Source organism: Columba livia, chromosome 14, assembly GCF_036013475.1.
Source record: "Columba livia isolate bColLiv1 breed racing homer chromosome 14, bColLiv1.pat.W.v2, whole genome shotgun sequence".
NCBI lineage: Eukaryota > Metazoa > Chordata > Aves > Columbiformes > Columbidae > Columba > Columba livia.
Genome location: NC_088615.1, coordinates 10,001,943 through 10,013,197, shown reverse-complemented (window position 1 = coordinate 10,013,197; position 11,255 = coordinate 10,001,943).

Sequence of the window (11,255 nt, the reverse complement as noted above, 5' to 3'; positions counted from 1 at the left end):
GCTGTGTGGTTGGGATGGCTGCTCAGGTCCTGCAAGGCTGGAGATCACACCTTCACAGGACCGTCTCTGAAACAGAGCCAGCGAATAATCCCTTCCTCAACATGGGAGCTCAGGTCCAGTAAACTGCAAAAATCACACTGGGAGGGCAGCGTCAGTGTTGGATGTGCTCTGGAGCTCTGGGGATGGGGTCCCGCAGGCAGCTCTGCAGGAACGTGTTAGAAAATAAACTTCTCTGTCTTGGTTTGTGAGTTATGGCCCCATCTGACTGTGCTGGGATTCCTTGTGCCCTTCCTCCTCCTCCCAACTGCACAGACTCGTGGTGGAGTGGTTGAAGAAAATGTGGGTTTTCTGTTAATTAACCTCTCTCATCAGGGGCTGTTTGGACATTAGAAGGCTAATGAGAATGTGTCCTCACCCAGCTGCTTTACCAGGCTGGAAGGACAGACTGACGTGGTTATTTTTCAGAGGCTTTCCTGTTGGCTGTGACATGTCCCCAGTTCCAGGGTGGGACTGGAGGGGTCACAGCATCCCCTGGGACATGTCTGGGGTGTGGTGCTGGTGGCCACTTGCTCAGCATTGTCCCTTCCTGGAGCCGTGGTGGTTCAGCAGAGCAAAACCACAGAGTGGATCCTGTTGGACTGGAGTTTTCTGTTGGGTTGTGTCCCCCAGATGGCTTGGGCCTGGGTCAGAGATGCTTGCAGTGTCCCCAGATAGCAGTGATGAGCACGATTTTTGGGTTTGCCCAGTTCCCTGCTCCAGCACTGCTTTCCTGCTCAGCCTTGCAGTCTGCCACGTCCCCAGCCCCGCTCTGCCTTTTCCTCATCTGCAAGTGCTTTTCAATCACGCAAAAAACAGTTTTGAAAGCCTTGAGCTTTTTGCAGCTTCTGATAGATGTGTGCATCTCTGGCCTTTTCACCCCCAGATTAATGAAGGGATTTGCCAATTAACTGAAGCTCATGAGTTCTTCTGCATGAGCTAGTTTCAGTTTTTCACAATTGTTTGTTCCAAGAAACAAATATTTGTGGCTTGCTCAAAGCTGCACCTCAGGATTAGCCAAACGTGTGTGTGTCCTGGAACAAGTGCTCGCAGAGCATCCAGACTAGCAAGCACAGAGATGCTGACTAATTGAAATAAATTGGCAATTGTTAATACTCCTTCTCTTAAAGAACAAAGGCAAAGAGAAAACATGGATGTGAGTTATCCCACTGACATCAAAGGCTGTGTTTACGTAAGCGCTGCTCGCACTGAAGATCTGTTGCAGAGTTGGACTCTTTGGTGAGGGACTGACAACTTGTTTGCAAATGAACTTTGGAAGGAGCCCAGGCATGGCTGCCAGCAGTGCTGTGGTTAGAGCCAGGCCAGCATACGCAGCCTCCGGGGATGCTGGAGCCCTAGAAAGGGTCCCCGGGAAGACCAGAGGTCTGCGCTTGGGCTTCTGCATCATTTCCAGACCAGTGGTGGGTACACGAAGGAGGATTATCCCCCTAAAGCTCAAATGCTCACCTCATTGTAGGAGCCCTCATCATTTTTTTTTTTTTCTGTTAGATGCTAGTGCCAGGCTGGCACGATGGTGTGATGCTCTTCTGCAGGTCTGGCAGTGTTTGACCACTGACTGCTCCCACCTCAGCCCAAGATGTCAGGGACAGAATTTTTATCTGGGCCCGTTGTCACAGTACAAGGAGTGATGGTTTTAAACCAGAAGAGGAGAGATGCAGGCTAGACCTGAGGAAGAAATTGTTTACACTGACAGTGATGAGACACTGGCCCAGGTTGCCCATGGAGGTGGTGGATGTCCCGTCCCTGGAGACATCCCAGGCCAGGCTGGACAGGGCTTTGAGCAACCTGATCTGGGTGAAGGTGTCCCTGCTCATGGCAGGGGTGGCACTGGGTGAGCTTTGAAGGTCCCTTCCAACCCAAACTGTTCTATGATTCTGTGCTGGGAGGGATAGGGCCCGCTGCCATTTAGCATCATCCCGGCTCATGGCTCACCTCCCCCAGGTAGGAGGGAGTTTGTGCCTAAACCACTCAGCAATGCAAACACAGTAACATCTGCTTGTTACACTGCTAATGCAGAAATTTTGTTTATCCAGGACTTGGCCCCGGCACTTGCTAATGTGGTTTCTTCTTCTGGAAGTGCCCTTGTAAGGTGGTGATGTCAAACAGCAAGTTCTACCCTCCTGCCCGTGCTGAGGGTTGCTTGAGGAAGCTAAGGAACACCTGACTATTTCATGGAGCCATCAGGGAAGCTGCACATGGAGCATCCAGATCATTCCCAGAATGGACAAGTCACCTCCAATTTTCTTATTAGATCCTTCCAGCGTCTGTTGGAGGCTGTTGCAAGTCATGCTCCCCCATGCCAGCTCAGGTACACACAGAGCAAAGCCCTTTTAGTGCAGAGCTCCCCCCGGGTGATGCCAATGCTGCAGGACCTGCTGATTTGGGTCTGGTTCAGCTGGGGTGAAGGGAGGACTCAGACAGGGGCAGGATCTCCAGCTGGGTCATGTGAAAAACAACAAAAAAAGACATCAAACTATAAGAGCTCCCTCCGGCTCTGCTGTTTTTTTGGACAGGAGAAAGGTCGCCAAGTTTTGTGCCTCCCTGCACAGGCTGCTGGCCAGGTGCAAGTTCACGATGCTCATGACCTGCATCATCTCCGTCAACGTCATCTCCCTAGCCGTGGAGACCAGCTGCCGGTGGTGCTGGGTACCTTTTTTGAGGTGAGACATGGTGGCACGCTCCCATGTGCCATGACCAGGAGGAGAGGGATGGACTGTGGCCGCTTGAGGTGGCTGCCAGCCTGTTGTCCTCCCCCATGCCATTGCCTCTACCTGCACAGGACCTGGCTGTATTTCAGCTTCGGATCCCTTCATTTATTTGATAATTATGGTTCTTAAAATGCAATTGTTCAGTCCTTTCCATGGCAGCCCTTTCCCCCCCTCATGGTTTTTTAGCACAGCTATTTTTAAGCACGCTTTTAATACTCAGTTTTCACATTGAAAAAATCCTCCTTGGTCACGCTCCTTGATTTCCTTGTCTTACACAAGCCAGCTACTGTATGCAAACCTCTGAGCCTTAATTATATACCCCAGTAATATATAGCCAGGCCTGGCTAATGTCAAGAAACCCAGTCCCAAGTGTGGGAGGTTTCCAAGAGCTCTGGCTGCAGGACCAGGCTCCATGTGGGAAGCGAGCGGCACGTGCCCAGTGGGGTACACGGTGCATTGGTATGCGGCCAGGACCTGCCTGTGCTGAGCAGTGACCAGTGATGATAACTGTGGTGGGGTGAGCTTGGCTCATGCTTGAAATGGTCACTGTGGGCAGAGGGATATTGTTGGGGACATTTCACATGAGAGCGAGGGAAGCACCAGCTCAGTGCTTGGGGTCTGGCAGCTGCAGGCGGACTTGCAGCTGGGCTTGCTTACTCCTCTCTCCAGGTCACAGGCCCCTTCTTCATCAGTGTTTACACCACTGAGCTTTTGCTGGAGCCCTACACAGGCCCCATTGCCTACTACAACATCCTAGACGCTGCCATCGTCCTCAGTGCCTTCCTCCCGTACCTCTTGCCCATGGGCACTGCTACCTGCACCCACCTGGAGGGGACAACCAAAGGTCTTCAGACCCTCTGCACACTAGAGCTCAAGTCCAGCAGCAGGATGAGGGTAAAGCTCTGCTCGTTAGTTAAGTCACAGCAGAGAGCGGGTATCCCAAGCCCAGGAGCAGGAGGAGGTTTTGCTGTACCCAGGTTTCAGGGGCTGCCTGGCCCAAGAGGGGCTGATTCTTGCAGTACCTCATGAGCAAAGGCAAAAACTAATAATTCCTGATTTTTTAAGAAACCTATGGCTCATCCCTTAATTCTTTCCTCTGGTTATCCTTCTTACAAGGAGACAAGAGATTTTTGGTTTTACCATAGCAGAGTAGATGCGAAAAAAAAAGAACCTGTAAAATGTGGATCATGTCCTATTCTTGATCTGTGTGTATTTTTCTCTCCAGCACACCATCTTCTACTTAGTTTTCTTGTGACGACTCTGGAGGTTTGTTTTTCAGTAAGGAGCTTATGTGGGCAATGAATGCTCAGCCAGCATTTCTGCGTGTAATTAATTGGCTGGGTAGCCCACCAGAAGTGGGACATTTATGGGCACAGGGCTCTTATAATGTTCACTTCTGAGCCTTCGTTCCTCTGGTTTGGATTGTAAACTTCACTTATCACCAGACTTTTATATGTTAATTGTTCTGTGTCTTTGGGAGAAGGGACAACATGTAGAAGTGGGTGAAATAATGAATGGTTTAGATGTGATGGATCAAATGCTCCTCTTTGGTCTGTTTGGTTTTGTGGGAACAAATTGATGTATGGCAAAATGGGGAGACATTTAAATCAATTTAAGTTTGTGTTGGTTGTAGCCTCACACTATGCAACTGTGGAACTCACTGCCAGGAGATGCCTCGTCTAGGGACCACAAAGAAGAAAACCTGTAGGATGAGATTTGGCACTGTTCTCCCCTGAGACACTTAAAATATCGAGGTGTTTTGAAAAAAAAATCCTGCTTGGCACAAATTCTCAAATTTAAGAGCCTAAATGCCTTTGAAAATCTGGTCTCTGCAACACTGGCTTTTGATGGAAATCGGATGGACTTAACACCAAGGGACTGGGACCACTGGAAAATTGCATCCTGGCTTTGGGTGAGAATGCCTAGAATGGCATTACTGGGGGGGAAAAAATACCAGAGGAAAATTCTTTAGGCTGTCCCTTCCTGTTCCAGGGATGCTATAAATACCCTGCAAAGCCATGCTGCACCGCTGCTTTTCAGCTCCGGGGGTGTCTGGTAGTTGCCTTTGTGTCCTGACCTGAAGCGACAAGTGACCTGAGGCACTTGGCATCTCAAGAGACACCGCCTCTTTGCTTGAAGTTTATTTTAAAATGTGATAGGGCTGCCTAAATTAATTTTGCTGAAGGTGTGGGAGGCTGTTTGTGCCTCTGTGTGTATTGTAATTTATTAATTGAAGCCTACATTAGCCCTCAACAGGTTAGCAGTATTTAATGCAGAGATCTCAAACATGCAACACATTCTTGGCACTTTTCCCTTTATTAATTAAAAACCTCTTTAAAACACTCTGCCTTCCACCTTGGAGCAATAAATTTACACCTTGAGGAAATAATTTCCTTGTTGTATTCCATACAGAGACGTTCTGTTAGCTGCAATCCCGGTTCCAGTGTAGGCCCCATTCATCCTTATTTCAATTTCAAAATAAACTTTGAAAATGCCAGGTTGTTCTGAAAAAAAAAAGATACTTTTCTGTTAAAAAAAAAAAAAAAGTTGGGATTAATTCTGATGTAGTTTACTACCTGTGCAGACTCAAACCACTAAGCTCTTTCTTAATAAAAGCTCATAGGACTCCACAGCGATTCCTGAAGCAGCTGGAGAAGCCTTGGCAATCGAAAATGAGATGATGGTTCTGCACGGGAGGCACTCACCAGTCTGCAGGTACTGGGAGCGTTTTACAGCCCTCCTGCCACCCCCAGCTCTGGGTGGCTGGTTTTCTTTATGACCACATGTCACAACCCAAACTTGCCCAATGCCATGACATAACGTGGCAAAAATGTCACCTGATTTTGGGGGTTGAATGGCTTTTGTTCCCCTGCTAGTCCTGGGCTGCGCCTGCTGAGAGAGCTACATGTGCAGGGAGGTGGGAAAACTCTGCTGGTTCCTCTGGGAATTTCTACTAAACTCAGTGGTTTTGGGTTTGGTGCTCCTTCTCATGGTCTCATAGCCCGCTGATGCGATGTATCCAAAATATTACTGCGGGCTTGAAACTCATGCTGCGGTGTCTGTAGGAGAGCTGTGCACTACTTGATAAAGGGCTTTTGCAAAGCTGACTTGAAATAAATGTAGTAAAGCTGTCACTGAAATGTAAATGATTAGAGCAACGTGACTCCATGTTTTCCCCAACTCTTCTGTTTATTCTTGCTTTTAGCAAATATAATTTTAAAATAATCAGTTCAGGGTGGCTTGGTTGAGAGTGTTCCTGCGTTTGGGCCAAAAAAACATTGGTTCAAGTATTAGACTGAGTGATCGATTTGGGTCAGTGGTTTGGGTCCCACCCCAAGAGCAGGGGTGGGGGTCCCAGTGGAGGTCCCTGCAGAGCCCGGATGGGTGCTGGGGAGACCCTGGGGCAGGCATCGCCACCCCCTCAGCACCCAGGAGCTCTGGCACCGTGTGGCACCTCTGGCTGCTCCAAAAGTGCCTTGGGGACGGGGGTCACAGCCGGCCCTGTTTCCAGCCCACAGCCAGTGCAGAGCCCATGGAGGGGTCTGCAGGGTGACAGTCCCAAGTGTCACCTCCTTCTTGCTAACAGCATTTTCTTCCTGGGCTTGTTCTTTTTGACAGTGCAAAATTCCTCAAGGTGAAGATTTCAGTGAGCTGCTGAATGACATCAAAAAGAGTTTGCACTACTCTGATATCATCATTATGGAGGGTTTTTGTTTCACCGCTCCATTTATTGATCTGTATTTGCTGCTCCTGGACCTCCAGGATGACACATGGAACAGGTCAGTAATGGGTGGAGCAAATGACTACAAGAGAGACTCCAAGTTACAAAAACAGATGCTGGTTTGGTGTACTGAGTTATTTTCTTGTAACAAATGGCTATTTTGAGGCTGTTTTCCCTAGGGAAAATGCTGCTGGTCTCAGCATGAGCAGTGCTGAGGGTGTAGAAACCTACCAATACACAGCACATGCTAGAAATGGGACTGTTTTTCTCCCCGTCATGCAGTGTCAGTGTGGGATCGGTGTCCATCACTAATGTACTCAATTTCCTGCTGGAAAATTCACTGTTCTTCACTGTTCTTCCTTGCACCCCAGCTTGGGATCATAGAATCAGAGAATGGTTTGGGTTGGAAAGGACCTTCAAAGCACATCCAGTGCCACCCCTGCCATGAGCAGGGACATCTTCACCAGCTCAGGTTGCTCAGAGCCCCGTCCAGCCTGGCCTGGGATGTCTCCAGAGATGGGGCATCCACCACCTCTCTGGCCAGCCTGGGCCAGTGTTTCACCACCCTAGGTGTAAACAATTTATTCCCCGTGTCCAGCCTGTATCTCTCCTCTTTTAGTTTAAAACCGTCACCTCTTGTCCAGGGGCTCACAGATTCCCGGGTGTCCCCTGGGTGCACAGCCCCAACCGAGGCTCCATCCTTCTGCTCTGGATCCCATGTTCACTCCTCAGCAAGCCTGGGCGAGGTGAGCACATGTCCCAGATTTCTGGGGACAGTGGGGTGGGAGGACATGCTTGCACCCGAGTTTGGGAGGTGAGGGCTTACGTTCTTACAGAAGCAGTCCAGGCTGACCTGTGCTTTGCCTCAGCAATGGCCTTGTCTGGATCTTGTTTGGGGAATGACCAATCCCAGGTAGCGAGTCTAAACCACGTAACCAGAAAAACCTCCCACAAATCCCCCAAATAATGACTGCTGAGTTTTACATGTTTTAGGTTAACCTTAATGTGATGCAAGCCTATGATCACAGCTTAGTACCTATTGTTTAAAAAACCCGCGGTCTGGCCTGGTGTCCAGAAAAAATTCCCTGGATATCAAACATTCCCTTTTGCCCCATTCCATAGATGACTGCAGTTACTGTCAGGACTCTCTGTATTATTTTCCCCCGTACTTTGAAGGCACTGACTGGGACTAGTGCTTCTGAACATATTTTACTGTACACATGGCACACATTGCGGAGCCAGTCTTGGGATGTATTTCTGCCATTCTCCTCTGATCTTTTGGGAGAAAAATATTTACAAGGATGTTAAGGAAAATCTGAAGACCCAGAGAGCTCAACGTCATGCCAAATACTTGGGATCTTTCCATTGCTCCTTGGGGTGAATGGAGAGGTGTCTGCAGAGAGTGTAGTTCTCCATGTGCCTTAGACATGGTGCTTCCCATCTTGCATGGTACTTGTGGATCTTTTTACCATGCTCTTCTCTCACTGCAGGTTGCAACATCACTATTACAAACATATTGGCATATTGAGAAAGACTGTGGAAATCGTGAAAGAAAAAAATCATTTTCAGCTCATGGGATTAAAAGTTCTTTAGGGGGAACATGATCCTTGGTGGCTGTCAGAGCTCTGCCTACGATGTCCTCTTCAAACCTTCAATTAAACAAGCCAGAAACATTTATAATTAAAAATAATTCAGAAAATATCTGCTCTCCTTTCTTCTTGCAGACTGGGTGGAAGCGCAGCCACTGGCTCCATGCTGCAGGCAGCACGTTGTCATTCAGAGCTGGAGAAACTGTGGGCTGGGAAAGGATCAGAGCCCAGGTCCTTTTCCTGGAAACCTTGTGGCAAAGCTGGGACTAGAGCCCAGGCTTCTGTTGCTCTCCCTGCCAGCTCCCTCTTTCTAAGATCAAGCATAGCTCCGGGGCTGCTCTGAGTCAGAGCAAACTGACCTGCACTAGGGAAATGGATCATGGTGTCTCTAAACAAAGCAGCTCTCGTTTCTGTGCTCTGATGCTAATGAGCATCTTGAAATAACCTGCTTGGGTTCGTCTGGCAGTTTTAAAGCAAACACACCTATGTAGCTTTGGGTAATCGGAGAAGGTAAGAGGAGACCTGCAGAGCCTCCGCACGGCACGGGGTGTACTGGTACAGAGACACGAACCTAAAGCCCAGGTGTGATGGCCGTGACAGCAACGGTCAATCTGCCCGAGACGATGAGGAATGAGCCACCCTGACACCTTCCTGGTTGTGCGGGCAACGGGGATTAGCAGAGCGGGGCTGGCTGCTCAGCTCTGCTTTGTCCCCAACATGGTCCCCTGTGGGCACAGTACAGCAGGAGCTGAGCAATGAGGGCTGGGGATGATGAAAGGGAGGCAAAACGCCTGAGGGATTCTGGGTTTGCAGGTTTGGCTCTTGGGCTGGATGATCTTTCTGATGTAGGGAGAGGGGTGAGTGCTTCGTGCTGGGGACACAGGGAGTTCATGGTAACTACCCTGCAGCAAGCAGTCAAGATTGAGCATCTGACAGCCTGAACATGAGGCTGCTACATGTTTTGCCTCTGACGGCACTGCTGGTGTAACATCAAGTGTTGAGTTTTCCTCAGTCTCAATAGTTTTTATACGACCATTTCTTCTGGTTCTGCATAATCTATGAGAGTTCAGTATTACTGGAGGAATACCTAGAAAACATCCTCTTCACTGCTGCACTATGGCTTCCAGTAGCAAAATAAATGGAAGCCAGACATGAACAGTATCTAAAACACAATTTTTGATGCATCGCTATGGAGAGGGATGGGTTGACTTTGCAGAGCTCTCTCCACCACTGCCATGGCCCTGCCTGCCTCTCACCAAACCCACACAGCTCATCTCTGGGGTTCTTTAAAATGTGGCTTGATACCAGCCCTGGGTCTGCTGGTTGCAGTGGGTTTGTGGCCCAAAGCCTTTGCCTGAGCTGGCCAGCTGGAGCTGGTAACAAGAGCTCCTCGTAAAAGGGCTGGGGAGAAAACAATGACACGAGCTCCTGCTCAATTTGTTTTTCATGTTCTCATTTGTAATAATTTTGTGGTTTATGAGGGATACGCCCTAAAACTTCCCCAACATGACGAAAACACATGTGGTGCTATAATACATACATATACATATGAATACATAATACATGTATACATATGAATACATGTATACATATGAATACATAATATAATGAATACATAATACATGAAGGCAGTCTATTATCTAACATGACCCTTTTGGTGGAGAAATGAGATGAAAACCTGTTTTTCTCTGACAGCTAGGTGTGATATGGTCCAGCGAGACAGAGAATCAGCAGCGCATGGGGTATCTGACCTGTCCCCAGCCATGGCCACATGGTTCACCCCTCCAAAAGTACTGCCTGCATACCTGTGCATGCACAATCTCCAGGTAGATTTTCTTGTTAATTCATTGTTTAAAATTGTTGTCTTTTTAATTTTTTCTTCTAGGGGTAAGCTGGCTCTGTGCCTACGCATGTCCATGTGTCACCCCCGAGGTGACATGGAAAGCATTGCTTGGGATTTTAGCCGAAGTGCAAATTCAGTCCTGTGTTCACTTCAAGGACAGAGCCAAACCAAGGAAAGCAAACACCAACCCTAGAAATGGTTTCTGCATGCCTCAAAGCTAATAATGCCAAGGTTAGAGGACCATCACTTATTTGGATTAGCAAATCCCTCTGCAAAGGTTATGACTGAGGTGTCAGCGTCACTGGCTGTATTCGAGCCACATCACAGTAAGTGTCACTGAACTGGGACAATTCTTGTAGTATTTGTATTCGGGTGAGTGACCAGGGTCACCTTGCCCATCAGCCAGAGCCACTGGCATCTGCTTCTCTGCAGCGGTGGGTGCAGAGGGTCCCGAAAAATGCAGAGCTGGCTCTCACCAGCAGCACCATGGCAGCACCCCATGGAGCATCCCCGGCTCGGGATGCAGGCTGTCAGTTTTCATTATTTTAAGAGTAACATAATGGTTTTGTATGGTGTGGAAGACAATCCTAAGCCTCCCATGTGTTTATAAGAAGGGCTTTGACAGGCTGAAAAAATGGTGTGCAAGAGCTGGAGACCACAGGACAGCAACCATCATGAAAAGACACCAGTCACAAGTGGTCTGGGGATATTTTTAAAGGACATTTTTAAATTCTAATGCCAGGAAAGTACAACAGTGATAATGGTGAGTAATTTGGAATGAATGCAGAGGCCAGCAATCACAGGCAGCAATCAAAAAGGTGGAGAGTGGCAAAATCCTCTAGCCCTACAGCAGATTTCCAGGTTCCAGCTGGAAATGGCAAAGCACTCTCAAGTTTTTCAGATTCCTGGCCTTGCCTGATCACCAGAAACATTGCTGCTTTGGAAGAATCCCCTCTACCTTTTGTTTTGGTGCAGAATTCATTCTGGAGGTGCAACACCATGAGCTGCAGAGGGCTGTGGATGGCATTTTGGGTGCAAAACCCTCATTGTTGTGACCAGGAGAGGACAGGCTGCAGTAATGGCCCCTGGGGACTTCGGGCTCATGGGGAGAGCAACCTGTAAAACATGTAAAATACCATGCAGGGAGGAAGAAGGCTTGCTGGGAGACAGGCAGCTCCTGGGGGGGCTGAAGAAGTTGGCTGGGGGCAGATTCCCACCTCTGCTTCCTTGCTGCAGGGCAGGATTCTGCCCCACAATAGCTCCTGCCAGGGGGTGTTTGGGGTTTGTTTTTTTCCCATGAAAGCCTTTGCTTTGGCTTTCCAGGGGGGACTTGTCCT